Source organism: Rhipicephalus microplus, chromosome 3 (assembly GCF_043290135.1).
Source record: "Rhipicephalus microplus isolate Deutch F79 chromosome 3, USDA_Rmic, whole genome shotgun sequence".
NCBI classification, from domain to species: domain Eukaryota; kingdom Metazoa; phylum Arthropoda; class Arachnida; order Ixodida; family Ixodidae; genus Rhipicephalus; species Rhipicephalus microplus.
In genome coordinates this window covers 74,207,408-74,223,251 of record NC_134702.1, presented here as the reverse complement: position 1 = coordinate 74,223,251, position 15,844 = coordinate 74,207,408, and positions in this window count along the sequence as shown.

Sequence of the window (15,844 nt, the reverse complement as noted above, 5' to 3'; positions counted from 1 at the left end):
CCTTTTCAGTGTCTTTCATAATCAAATGCCGGTTTTGGGACGTAACACTCCACATAATATTATTCAACGCGATAGCGTCAAACAGCTCGTTTTGCGGGTATTTCTGGCGCCAGCATTGTTGGATGTCAAAAAAGTTATCTTGTATGTGACCGAAAAAACGAGAAAGATGCAAGTAAAATAATAAAGGTTTTGGGGTCCCAGTGAGATTCGAACTCAGGCCAACACAGATGCTTTACCATTTTGTTGATATGGCTTGAAAAAAAAGCTATTTCAATTTTATATTGCGCGAGAACTCCTGAGCGCAATAATATATATATATATATATATATATATATATATATATATATATATATATATATATATATATATATATATATATATATATATATATATATAAATATATATATATATATATATATATATATATGTATATATATATATATATATATATATATAATGAGATCTCACAGACAATAATGCGAAGGATAATATAGAAGTATAGGGGAAGTTATTAGACCGAATTATATTGTAAATGTGAAAGAAGAAGAGTGGGTGAAAAAAGAACTCTCTGTGGGAAGGAACCGGTTCCTGCCCGCGGCAAGTTATCTTTGCACCCACTATTCTTTTTTCACATTTACATTACGATTCAGTCTAATAACTTCCCTTAAACTTTTATTGGCATTACTATCTGTTAGATCTCATTATTATTGTGTCAAACACGGAAACAGAAGCCCTTAAGTATACACCTTTTCCCTCATATATATCTTGCGTGCCAGAAGCTTTTAGTGAGTGGAATTGTTGTCATTGTTGTTCTGAATATTTAAGTTGTGTGTTGAGCAACGAGTTGAGCAACGAGTTCAGGGTGTATAGCGCTCAGACACGTAATCAACATCAGCAACAGAGCCATCAACAAAGTGAACAGCTGCGTATGTTCGCGTGTTTTCCTACGGACGCGTACCGAGCCCTTGGCTGATTCGCTAAAGGAATAATTATGGCGCTTGCTTCCTTACGCCGTGGTCGATTCGCGTGCATAGGGAGAGGCTTATGCGGAGACAACTTGTGCTGCGCTAGAGACACGCAGCAAGAACAGAAGCAGGCTAGCAGTTTAGAAGCCCATAAGCACGAGGCTGCGTTGCGCTATCACAATCCATACTCTTAAAGGCGAAGCGCAAGCGTCCTCCAAGTCTCATAGCAGCTTAATAGACGTTACATTTGCATTACTATGATTCAGCAAGCTATACTTTCGCGTTGCACGTTCCATGGGGAATACGCTGACGAAATTCGCGCACGCTATTCTCATCATCGCACTGCACAGTGCACTTCGTTGCAATAATACGAACGCCTGCGCTCTAACGTGAATGCCAACGTTACGTTATACGCCAAGTTACAATATAAATGCGAGTGTAGCCGACGTAGCTGGTGGGCCCAAATTGTGGAAACGACTACTGCCAAGAACACCTTGGTGCATTTTGTAATGCTTGACTCAAAGCAAAAAAAAAAAAGACCTTCAGCATGATCAACTACTTCCCGACTGCTTCGAACGAAACCGATTCCCACGAGACGTGTGATCTTACGATTGTTTTTGTTGGGATTATTCATGCATATCCGTCCATCCAATGAATTGAGGGCGCATTAAATCTGTCTGAGTAAGTTTGATCAATCCATGCCGGTGTTTGGAAGCAGTCACAGAAACAATAAGAAAAATAGCAAAGACAACAGTAGACGACAGCGAAACACGAACCAAAACAGTAACAAGGACAATAGAGCAACAGTAAGATAGCAGAAACCATATCGTCAACAGGCTTCTTATTTTGTTTGAATCATACATGTTATGTAACAGCAATGAACCATTACAAGAACAAAACGTGAAAAAAAATTGTATTGTCATTTTTTTATTCTTCTTCAGACATGAATGAACAAGATAATGCAGGTGCTATACAGAATGTAACAAGGTCAATTGCAACTGAAAAAAAAAAAACGGACCATGGCAAGGCTGTTAATATGCTTGGAGTGCAGAATGAGGCGGATCACTTGCAGTTTTCGAAGTTGAGTTAAACAAACAAATGCAGCGGCCCTATCTGGTTGAAGGGAAAGTCGCTGGGTATCTGGAGAGCGTGCATATAGATACCGGTGCAGCTGTATCTGTATATTCTGAATGAGCAAACATAAGCTCGACTGCCACAGAAGGTAACTTTGAGAAACTGCCTTTCCGAGCTGAAAAGACCCGTAACGATACGGCAGGCACACGTGAATGTCGAATATGAAGGTAAAAAGGAGAAAAAAGTCACAGCTTCAGGTAACAGTTAGAAATGTACCGAAGCTCAAATGCAGAAAGCTCAAGCATCACAATTAAACTGCTTCAAGAGTGGTCTTACCGAGTTCCCCATCAGCGAGCAATAGGCCTATTGTGCAGGCTGCAAATGTGGTCGGCATATAGGTGCACATGTTACCGGCGCTTCCTGCTTTGAGTAAACACAATTATAAAGTGTAAGAACGAGTGTAACGTATAGTTCTGACCTCCGTCAACCTAAACCACAACCAATTTTTCTCGTGCGCGGTACCCGGACAAGGAGTGACGACAATCCGATGCGTCGCGCTTTCAGCGACGCAGGCTGTCACCGAAAGCTGCCGGGCACAGTAGCCGGTACTTCTCTGACTCGTATGTAAGAACACGCAATTTTCATTCGATAATTTGGCACGTCTTAATCAACTGGCATACTGACATACTTTTTCGGCGTATTGCACTGGTATTTTCTTGGGCGGTTTCTTGGTTGTGTGTATCAATGTAATTGACCATTTGTACAATGGCACGGCCACTGTACTTCCCACAAAGGCCAGAAAAACAGCTTTCGCTTGATATCGCCCCACAAAAAATGCATGTCTGCAATGCTTACCCTTCTACTTACTTCAGGTGCAGTTTAGGTAACAGAAACGTTCCAAAGCTCAAATGCAGAAACATCAAGCATCGCAACTCTGCTGCTTCGAGAGCGGTCTTGCTCATGAAGTGCACCGCCCCAGCGAGAATTAGACCCATCACACTCTCAAACAAAATTTACCGCGAATCGTAGAGCTCTGGTGAGTACCGGCTCATTCAGGGAACCCCGGAGTTGAGGCTGCCGATAAATTGGCCCGAGGGTTGATTTGCCGCGTTCAGGACAGCCTCGATTCGGGCTTCTCGAAGGAGCCCGAATCACACTTTTCCTAATACACCGTTTGAACCGTCGGATTTACCCTCCTGCAAATCCCTCTCTTACGCACTCCCAGTTAATACTATGGAGATGTCTCTAGACTCGCACTATTTCTTCCCCTCAGCTGCTGTTTCACCGTACGTGGCACTCCTCCTGAAAGTTTCTTTTGCGGCGAACCTCACGCCACCCTTTCGTACAGCCTATCCGGCTGCCCTGCAGATCCTCCCCCACAGGGACAGCCTGCCATCTCAAGCTGGGAGAACTCGGAAGTCCTGCTACCGTCTGGAGGCCCGGCGTTGCAGCTTGCTGCGGTGACTCGGCTCGGGCAGCCGATGTCATCGCGGCGAGAGGCATGGCCGTGTAGACGCAGTGTGGGACCGCGCGGTGGTCCAGGCACCCCCTCCCCCACGGGGGGAGGGGGAAGGGAGAGGGGTGCAAACCCACTTGCTAATTATCGTGGTGGCCGCATCGGTGTACATGTTAGCGGCGCTTCTAAGGTGTTGTCAATTCTGAAGTGTTGTCACTAAAGCAGTGTGAACAATCGAAATGAACACTACACACTGCCGTTGTGATATGATTGTATTTTAGTGTATACGGGTAGACAGTTAACGACATCCTTGCTCAAGAAAAAAAAATCAACGAACGACGTCCGGCTTTTATCAATTAGCGCACGTTATTTTTTTTTCTTCCGAGCCTCCCTCCTTGATCAGCTTCCAGCGCACCAATCGGGGCGAAAGGAGAGAGAAAGCAATTGCAGTGTGCGACAAATCTCTAAGTCTGCTCGTTCCTTCACAGATTCTAAAAAAAAAAACACACTGCGGTAGCCTATTTGTGACGCAAAAAAATTCTTTAATGAAGCCATTCGATAGTTACCCAAAAAAGATTTGTAGGACCCTCTTAGAGCTCAGGTGCCTCTAGACACCGCCAAATTCCGCCATATTGATGCGATAGCGTTCAAGAGCTCGTTGCGCAGAAATTCCGCTGTCGCCATCGGCCGGAACGTCGTTGGTTGTGGGCAAGAAATCATCATCTGTCCGTGATTAAAAAATGGGGGAAAATGAAAGAAAGTTAATAATTCTGGGCCTGAATGAGAATCGAACCCAGGAGGTCTGCGTGGAAACAAGTGTTCTACAACAGAACCACAATATTTCTTGTCACACCTTAAAAAAAAAACACTATATTATGAACATCATGCAGGGAAAGGAGTCTCCATAACGAATCATATGTTCCGCGTCAGAAGTGTACATTCGTGCCATGCGTCAACAGGCGTGAATAGGTACGTGAATAGGAACGAGTAGGTGTTGTAAAGGTGCAAATTTAACACAGACTTATTCATCCTGAGCAACAGAACGCAGAACGACTAAGAAACGAAACAGCAACGTTGGTTATATGTTATATATATATATATATATATATATATATATATATATATATATATATATATATATATATATATATATATATATATATATATATATATATATATATATATATATATATATATATATATATATATATATATATTGCTCATTCGTGAACAGTCACAACGTGGTTTATTTTGACGCTTCAGCGAGTGCCTGGCCTTCATCAGTATTAAGGGTACAGTTTGTTGGTGCTCAGCTTTATACAATCTTAAGTGAGAGAGGGTATGCGGAAAAAATGAAAAGGAGAGAAAAAAAAGGAACGAAAAAAAGAAGGAAATAAAAAAGGAAATAAAGAAAAGAAAGCAATGAGAACATGAGGTGGACTCTCCCGGCCGCCCCCTTCCAACCCTTTTTCTTTTTTACCCTTCCCCTTTCACTGTTCTCTCTTTTATTTTCTTTTTCAATTTTTTCTCTCTCTTCTGACGTTCACATTTACGATGTCCGTAGTCTGCGTAACTTTCCTTCCACTAACGTACTGTTACCGACCAGACGGAGCCACATGGCTCTGGTGGTTTGGTGTGAGGAAAAAGAGCACTTTTAAGATGTTTAAGCCTTTAACTACTCAGCGCCTCGTGGACATCTCGTCGTTGAAAGAGGGGCGCTGCGTATTGCTGCAGAGGCTGGCAAGCGGGTGCAGTGTCAATTCTGGCCCACTTCCGGATTACGCATGCTGAACGGTCCTCCCGATTGTGCACAGGGCTGCTGTATACAATGAACACCTCATTGTATACAAATTTTCCGGGCTTCATTGTATACAAATATTCTTCACGATGACGGCAGAGCTGCATTATGAAACATGGACACAGACCATAAACAACCTGGCACCCCAGATTTCTTTGCCATCGCAACTTTTAGGAGGATGGTCCTAGAATTAAATTCATTTCAATTTAACCAAGAGTATTTTAGACAAAGCAGAAGGACAGCTATGGGCACCAAAATGGCACCCAGTTATGCCAACATATTTAAGAAAATCTAGAATCCAAATTTCTTGCACAAAGTCCTTTGAAACTACTCTTGTACAGAAGATACATAGAGGACATTTTTCTTATTTGGACCCACAGCAAGGATGAACTTCTTAGCTTTATCGACACTTACAACGCTCTGCATCCGAACATACACTTCACACACACCTACTCACAAGCAATCGTAAATTTTCTTGATGTTACCATAGCGATAGAAGAAGAAAAGCTTTCTACAACCTTATATCACAAACCAACGGATCGACAACAGTACCTCCATTACCAAAGCGATCACCCGCGCCACTGTATAAACAGTATTCCCTACAGCCAGGCTCACCAGTTTAAGCGTATCTACTCAAGAGACGCTGATTTTGACACGAGCTCACAGAGGCTAAGCTTTGTGCTCGATAGCCAAAAATACCCCCCACATGTAATTGATGACGCCATGCAGAAAGCTAGAAAACGGAAGCGTCATGACTTACTTATGAAGCGACCACCGCAAGAAGACCCGTAACGAACAAACCTCTGCTTAATTTACAGCATGAACTTCCGCAATGTAATCAAAATTCTTAAACGACATTACAACATTCTCGAACACAGTGAACGTCTGAAACGCGCATTCTCATCCTCTCCTGGCGTCGTTTACCGACAACCACGCAATCTCAAAGGCATACTTTTCCACTCTCATATTAATACTTCACCCCCTAATAATTCATGCCGACCCTGTTTAAAGTCACGATGTCTTGTATGTAAAGCGATGCGAGAAACAGGCAGCATACAGCACACAATCCACGTTTTCGATTAACGTAAAAGGAAATCTAACATGCGATTCCTCTAATGTGGTATACCTTCTCGAATGCAACGTGTGCAGTATGCAGTAATTCAGACAAACAGAAACACTTTTTAGGATTCGTTTCAATAATCATAGAGTCCATGTGAAATCAGCCCCAAGTCTACCTCTATCAAAACATCTCAACCTTCCCGACCATGCATTCGAGAAATTATCAGTAACACTCTTAGAAACGGGATTCAAGTCAAACAGACACGAACAACGAGAGTCATATTTCATCCACCGATTTGACACCCTCGATAGAGGAATAAAGGAGAATCCGGGTACACTTGCAGAAGTTAAAGCATTAGAAAACAATAATGGCAATAATGACAATAATCACTGAGTTCACGGCACTGAAGCTGCAACGGGCACTGAACAACTGAAAGTACTTACAACTGCAACTACTCTTCCTAAGTACAGCTGTCGTCTGTTTGTGTTTCAGCTTTACTATCCAATCAATTGTGCCAAGCATGACATGTCCAACAGCAACTCTGTGCACAATCGGGAGGCCCCTACTGCATGCGTAATCCAGAAGCGGGCCAGAATTGACATTGCACCCGCATCGCAGCCTCTGCGGCAATGCTCGGCGCCCCTCATTCAACGCCAAGACGTCGACGAGGCGCTGAGTAGTTAAAGGCTTAACCTCCTTAAAAAAGCTCTTTTTCCCCTCACCGAGTCACCAGAGCAGTGCGGCGCCGTCTGGTCGGTAACAATGCGTTAGTGGAAGGAAGGATACGCAGAACACGAACATCCTAAAGGTGAACAGCAGAAGAGAAAACGAAGAAAAAGAAAAAAGTAAATAAAGAGGGAGAAGAGGGAAAGGGGAAGGAGAAAAGGAAAAAAAAGGGTGGAAAGGAGCGGCCGGGGGGAGTCTACCTCATGTTCTGATTGTTTTTTATCTTTCCTTCGTTCTTTCTTTCTTCTCTCTCCCTTTTTTCCTGCGTGCCCCATCTCATTTTGGATTGTATGAAGCTGAACACCAACGAACTGTATCCTCAACCTGATGAAGGCCAGACTCCGGCTGAAACGTCGAAATAAACCACGTTGTGACTGCTCACGGAGGATCTACTTTACTACTTTAAACGCTTCGGCCACTACACCGCCATGCCTCTCTCTCTCTCTCTCTCTCTCTCTCTCTCTCTCTCTCTCTATATATATATATATATATATATATATATATATATATATATATATATATATATATATATATAGTGTATATAGTAGAAGTAATAATTCAATGGGCTAGTTCGTCTTCGTGAAGGTAAAGGACATGGCACAACCGGAGCGTTGTCAACAAGGATAAAAATATTTGTTTCTTAACAGTTTCGGGAGGGGTCCTCCCTTCATCAGGGGATGAGTTATACTGACATTAACTTCCAAACTTCGTTGCTGCCACGTCCCTTTCGCCTTGAAAGATGTTTGCGAGAGTGAAAGGGAACTAAAAAAGGAAAAAAAGGAAAAAACAAAAAGGAGGGAGAAAAAAGACAGTAAAAGAAGAGAAAGAACCACAGTCAACACTGAGAACGAAACCAACTGTCCGTGTACGTCCACATACGGTTCTTATCACGTGCTGTTCAGTTCTCGACGTGTGTCGGGCCACCCAAGATTGTCGCCGTGGTGCCGGAAGGGTCCGTGACGGCGTGCGTAAAAAAAGGGTTTCCCCGTAATGAGTCGGTCGGCGTGCGGCGTTCGTAAAGGAAGGGTTTCCGGTTAATGGGTCGGTGGGTTCTTTACGTTTAATCTTCGTCCGTTTCCCTTCAATGGTCATCAAATGGTAGGCGAACGTAAACATTCTGTATGTGCATGTGAAAAAAAAGGAAGAAATAAAACTGAACATCTAAAGAACTAAATAACTAAACTAAAGAACTAAAGAAGAGAGGCGAAATTTCAGTAGTAAAAGATAGAAAATTCAAGCGGGACTGCAGTAGCTCCACTGCTCTGCAACAGGAAAATAGGAACGAGGCCGTACAAGAACGCCAGGGACCACCCGTACCACAACCTAACTTTGAGGAGAAAAATGGGAACTCGAAACTACAGAGCAATCCTAATCAAAACATCCTTACTCTCGAATATGACGCCGACACTCCCGCGCCACGTGATAGCCAAGAGCAGCCGAAAACTTATGAGAAAAATGTCCTCAATCTGTCAAACACAACACTCACACCCGCTCAGCGTCAAGTTTTGTCGAGAGGCTTAACCTTTTGTCCATCATCCGGTAGATTCAATGAATTTGAAGTGTACCAAGACCTTGATAACTTTGCGCGTAATCTCCGCCTCCGTGACTACTTTCATGATCGCAAGGACTGTACGGACGAGAATAGAGTGATTGGTGGTGACAAATCATGGTGTCCGGGTGAGCAGAGGGAGAAACACCTCGATATGTATATATCAGCAGTACAAAAACATATCATCAGAGCGTATGAAAAAAATCGGCCATTTTAAAACAACATATCAAAAACAGAAGTAAGGACACTCGATGAACTACGAAAAAACACTGGAATTACTATCAAACCGGCTGATAAAGGGGGCTTTATAGTAATTCTGAACACGTCAGACTACTTAAAGGAAGGGGAACGACCGCTATCAGACACAAAATTCTACAAATAACTTCCAACGGACCCGACTCCTGAATTTGAAAGGGAGATAAAAGTAACTCTAAACAATCTCCGCCGGGACGAGAAAATTACCGGCAAAATGTTAAAAGCAATGTTACCAGCCCATTCTGTTCCCGGTCGATTCTATTTGCCCCCCAAATACGCAGGTAATCTGGGACGTCCGATAGTATCCAGTAACAGCACATCAACAGAAAATATATCAGAATTCATCAATTCCTTAATAAAAAAACATCCCACCAAATTTTCCTTATTTTCTAAAGGACTCAAACCACTTCATCTGCGAAACTTCAAGTCTCGACATCCAAGGCGGCAGTTTTTTGGTGACCATGGACGTCTGCTCACTGTACACCAACATACCCCGTCATAATGGAATAGCGGCTATGGTTTCTGAATATGTAAAATCTGACTCATCAACTAATGTAAGTGGCGAGGTACTGTTTACACTTCTTGAACTTGTACTAAATTATAACCATTTTGAGTTCAATGGCAAGCATTTCCTTCCCGTCAGTAGCACTGCAATGGGCACGAAAATGGCCCCAAACTTCGCGAGCACCTTTATGGCTTCACTTGAAATCCCATTCATTGAGGGACGCACCTTGAAGCCTTTCTACTACAGAAGATAGTTAGACGATATTTTTATGATATGGAACCATGATGAGGGAAGTCTTTTCCGCATTATAGGGGATTTTAACAAGTGCCACTCGTCAATAAAATTCACGCACAAAATTTCCAAAACTAGCATTACCTTTTTGGATGTCACTGTCATGGTCGAAAATTACCGCTTGTCAACAAACCTTTACAAAAAGCCTACAGACCGTCAAATGTACGTACAATTCAACAGCAGCCACCCAAAGCATTGCGAAACGGTATTCCATATTCCCAGGCCTACCGGTACCGAAGAATATGCACCGATAAGCGGGAATTCGGCAGACACGCGGAGCACCTAAAGCATTCCTTATTGAAACAAAATTATCCGGAAGACATTATTGACGATGCCATACTACGTGCGCGCAACGTGAACAGGAATGATATAATTAAGGGACCGACCAGAGTATCTAAAACGACTTCCCAAACGAACCTTGTACTAACTTACTCCTCATCAGCGCCACGAATCAACAACATACTTTCCCGCCATTTCAACATAATCAGGCAAAGCAAACGACTAACTTCTATTTTCGCGAAGCCACCTCACGTGGTGTACCGCCGGGATAAAAATCTGAAGGACGTTATTGTCAGAGCAAAAACAAACACCCCCAAATTTCAATCAGGGTGCCATCCCTGCGGAAAAGCTCGATGCAAGGTATGCCCACAGATGGTCACAGCACGTGAATCCAAAGCGAACTTCTCGGATTTCAAATTCTGCGTAACTGAAAGCCTTAATTGTGACTCCAGTAACGTAATATACATGCTACATTGAAACATCTGCGGACAAGAATATATCGGCCAAACAGACACACCATTTCGGCTGCGGTTCAATAATCACCGGTACCACGCCACTTTACTGCCGAAGCTACCTTTATCTATGCATCTGCGCCTGCCAAACCACAGTTTTGAAAATATCAGCGTAACTCTTTTGCAGTCCGGTTTTCAAGCAGACGCGAGCGCGAACAGCTTGACGTATATTTTATTCTCAAATTTCGAACATTAGTAGCCGGCATCAACGAGGACCCCGGAAAACTCAACTGCCTCCGAGAAGTAAGCCAGGAGGAAATTGGTGACAAAGATTGATAGCTGGAGACCATGCTTTTTTCTGACTGACTCGTACGTGTACACTGTCCTTTCTTGTTTTTTGTTTTTTCTTTTTTTGATCCTTTTTTTCCTTCCTTTTTTTTCTTTTTTCCACATGCACATACAAAGTGTTCACGTTCGCCTACCACTTGAAGACCATTGAAGGGAAACGGACGAAGAATAAAGGTAAAGAGCCGACCAATCAATTAACAGGAAACCCTTCCTTTACGCACGCCGCACGCCGACCGACCCATTACGGGAAACCCTTTCTTTACGCACGCCGTTACGGACCCTCCCGGCACCGTGGCGACAATCTTGGGTGGCCCGACACACGTCGAGAACTGAACAGCGCGTGATAAGAACCGTATGTGGACGTACACGGACAGTTGGTTTCCTTCTCAGTGTTGACAGTGGTTCTTCCTCTTTTTTTTTTCTTTCTTTTCTGTCTGTTTCTTTTTCGTCTTTTGTCTTCCTCCTTTTTGTTTTTGTTTTTTTCCCCTTTTTTCTTTTTTTAGTTCCCTCTCACTCTCGCAAACATCTTTTAAGGCGAGAGGGAGGCGGCAGCAACGAAGTTTGGAAGTTCATGTCAGTATAACTCATCCCCTGATGAAGGGAGGACCCCTCCCGAAACTGTTGGGAAATAAATATATCCTTGTTGACAATGCTCCCATTGTGGCATATCCCATACCTTTTCATGACTTCTTTGCGCAAACACGTACACGAACACAAGGAAAAGAGGCAAACAACACGGGCGCAAACTCACAACTGGTTTATTTTGAACAACGAACTGTACTTATATCTTCACGTAGCCCACACGCCCCCCCATCGGTGGTTCCAGGAACAAACGAGATAACCCAAAGCAAGCTTATTCAGCGCTACGTCATGATAAGAACCACAAAAAAACGGCAAAAAATTGAAGAGTTCACGCATCTGCAGACGGATTGTAGCACGTGCCTTTCAAAAAGTGAAATTCTTTATCGGACAAGGTGACGGAAGCTTGGCTAACACATTTTTCTCCCATGTTTCTAATATGGAATGCTTCAATCAACTCCCTGTTAATTTTTCTCTTGTGAGTTGACAAAATCTTTGTGTCTGTAAAAATTGGTACGCACCCACAAGACTTGCAGTGATCCACCAGATGTGTTCTTCCTGAACTACGTAATGCCGAGTCATGCAGTGGTATACCAGGTTCCGTTCAGCTGTGGCAGATCTTATGTCGGGCAATCTGGAAGGTGTATAAACACACGGTTGAGGGAGCATGACTCGGCATTACGTAGTTCAGGAAGAACACATCTGGTGGATCACTCCAAGTCTTGTGGGTGCGTACCAATTTTTACAGACACAAAGATTTTGTCAACTCACAAGAGAAAAATTAACAGGGAGTTGATTGAAGCATTCCATATTAGAAACATGGGAGAAAAATGTGTTAGCCAAGCTTCCGTCACCTTGTCCGATAAAGAATTTCACTTTTTGAAAGGCACGTGCTACAATCCGTCTGCAGATGCGTGAACTCTTCAATTTTTTGCCGTTTTTTCGTGGTTCTTATCATGACGTAGCGCTGAATAAGCTTGCTTTGGGTTATCTCGTTTGTTCCTGGATCCACCGATGGGGGGGCGTGTGGGCTACGTGAAAATATAGGTACAGTTCGTTGTTCAAAATAAACCAGTTGTGAGTTTGCGCCCGTGTTGTTTGCCTCTTTTCCTTGTGTTCGTGTACGTGTTTGCGCAAAGAAGTCATGAATGAGTACCAACTCGCCCAACTTTCAGTACTGTTGTATCCCATACCTTCACGAAGACTAACTGGCCCATTGAATTATTACTCCCACTGACCTGAACCATGGCTGCCAGTACATCATCAACGGAGCGTTTGTTGCGGAGATATCCAAATTACCCTACGAGGTGGGCCGTCACCGGGTACTCAATCATGCGGTACGTCCACACGCACTTCAGCCCGAACGACTCATCGACGCCGTGCTTCATCTCCTATGGTGGTGCTATGTTTTCAGACATTCCGGCGCTACTTGAGTACCTACCTTACCGGGCGGACGCGCTGTTTCTGCAAGTGGGCACCACGGACATCCTGAAGGCGAGCTCTTCAAGATCACTGGATTCGTTGAGGGAGGCATTGAAGCGAATGAGGCAGATGCGCCCGAACATCAAGACACTTCATCTTAGTCTGCCTCTACCTCGTGCACCCAATCGCCGATGGCGGGACTCGAACTGGCGATCAATGAATCGGTTTAATATGGAGGTACAGCGATTCAGCAGAGAGGCCCGCCGTCTCTGCCACTACGGGTTGTTGGGAGCAGGCGTCTGTTACGTGGAACATGGTTTCTCAACACTACCGCTGCGCCGCTTCCTGGCTGCTGACGGCTCACATGCAAGCTTCGGGGGATTCGCGCTGCTGGCAGAGCACACGAGGGTGCTGCTGCGATGGACGTCGGCGGCATGGAGATCGGCGGCAATCGCTTGCACGGGCAACTCCAGTGCCAAGCCCCCTCAACAACAAGGAGCCGAGCGACACACAGAGTCATCCAGGACACCAGCAGTGACGATGTCACCACTACCACAAGCGAGGCCAGCGAGCCAGCGAGTCCCACCAGTGAGTCAGAGATTGGCGGCAACGGCTTGCACGGCAAACTCCAGTGCCAAACCCACTCAACAACAGGGAGCCGAGGGACACAAAGAGCCACCCAGGGTCCTAGCAGTGACGACGTCGCCACTCCCACCAGCGAGGCATTACAACACCAGGCGGACGAATGCGGCGAAGACCAAGGTGGCGGCTTCCAAATGACACGGGGAAGCAAAACGTACGGGCAGTCTTAAACACGCATGGTCCCACTCATTTCTATCGATTAGGAAAATCATTGAAAAGCGGGTGCAATACGAAACACACGCGGAAAAACTAACCAAATATCTATCTCACGAAATTGCACCTAAGGGCCTCCGCCTAGCCTGCAACCCCTCAATGTCTACACTAAGTGAAGCAGAAAGAGGGAAGTGGGAAAAATATTACTAGAAGCGTCCTTGCAACTGACTCGGGTCATTGCGGACCATAGTGAGCGTAAGGCCGCCGAATACAGTGTCACGGAGGCCACGCAGAAATTAGTATCTGATCTCGGAGAGCATGAGGCAAGAGAGCTGGAAAGATATGAACTAAAGAGGAGAGGCGAAATTTCAGTAGTAAAAGATAGAAAATTCAAGCGGGACTGCAGTAGCTCCACTGCTCTGCAACAGGAAAATAGGAATGATGCCGTACAAGAACGCCACGGACCACCCGTACCACAACCTAACTTTGAGGAGAAAATTGGGAACTCGAAACTACAGTGCAATCCTAATCAAAACATCCTTACTCTCGAATATGACGCTGACACTCCCGTGCCGCGTGATAGCCAAGAGCAGCCGAAAACTTATGAGAAAAATATCCTCAATCTGTCAAACACAACACTAACACCCGCTCAGCTTCAACTATTGTCGAGAGGCTTAACCTTTTGTCCATCATCTGGTAGATTCAATGAATTTGAACTGTACCAAGGCGTTGATAACTTTGCACGTAATCTCCGCCTCCGTGAATACTTTCATGATCGCAAGGACTGTACGGACGAGGATAGAGTGATTGGTGGTGACAAATCATGGTGTCCGGGTGAGCAGAGGGACAAACACATCGATATGTATATATCAGCAGTTCAAAAAGATATCATCAGAGCGTATAAAAATCGGCCATTTCGTAACAACATATCAAATTCAGAACGAAGGGCACTCGATGAACTACGAAAAAACACAGGAATTACTATCAAACCGGCTGATAAAGGGGGCTGCATAGTAATTTTAAACACGTCGGACTACTTAAAGGAAGGGGAACGACAGCTATCAGACACAAAATTCTACAAAGAACTTCCAATGGACCCGACTCCCGAATTCAAAAGGGAGATAAAAGTAACCGTAAACAATCTCCGCCAGGACGAGAAAATTACCGGCAAAATGATAAAAGCAATGTTACCAGCCCATTCTGTTCCCGGTCGATTCTATTTGCTCCCCAAAATACACAAGACAGGTAATCCGGGACGTCTTATAGTATCCAGTAACAGCACATCAACGGAAAATATATCAGAATTCATCAATTCCTTAATAAAAAACATCCCCCCCCCCAATTTTCCCTATTACCTAAAGGACACAAACCACTTCATCTGCGAAACTTCAAGTCTCGACATCTCAGGCGGCAGTTTTCTGGTGACCATGGACGTCTGCTCACTGTACACCAACATACCCCACCATGACAGAATAGCGGCTATGGTTTCTGAATATGTAAAATCTGACTCATCAACTAGTGTAAGTGGCGAGGTACTGTTTACACTTCTTGAACCTATACTAAATTTTAACCATTTTGAGTTCAATGGCAAGCATTTCCTTCAGGTCAGTGGCACTGCAATGGGCACGAAAATGGCCCCAAACTTCGCGAGCACCTTTATGGCTTCACTTGAAATCCCATTCATTGAGGGACGCACCTTGAAACTTTTCTACTATAGAAGATACTTAGACGATATTTTTATGATATGGAACCATGATGAGGGAAGTCTTTTCCGGTTCATAGAGGATTTTAACTAGTGCCACCCGTCAATAAAATTCACGCACAAAATTTCCAAAACTAGCATTAACTTTTTGGACGTCACTGTCTTGGTCGAAAATTACCGCTTGTCAACAAACCTTTACAAAAAGCCTACAGACCGTCAAATGTACCTACATTTCAACAGCAGCCACCCAAAGCATTGCAAAACGGGTATTCCGTATTCTCAGGCCTACCGGTACCGAAGAATATGCACCGATATGCGGGAATTCGGCAGACACGCGGAGCACCTAAAGCATTCCTTATTGAAACAAAATTATGCGGAAGACATTATTGACGATGCTATACTACGTGCTCGCAACGTGGACAGGAATGATATAATTAAGGGACCAAACAGAGTATCTAAAACGACTTCCCGAACGAACCTTGCACTAACTTACTCCTCATCAGCGCCACGAACCAACAACATACTTTTCCGCCATTTCAACATAATCAGGCAAAGCAAACGACTAACTTCTATTTTCGCGAAGCCACC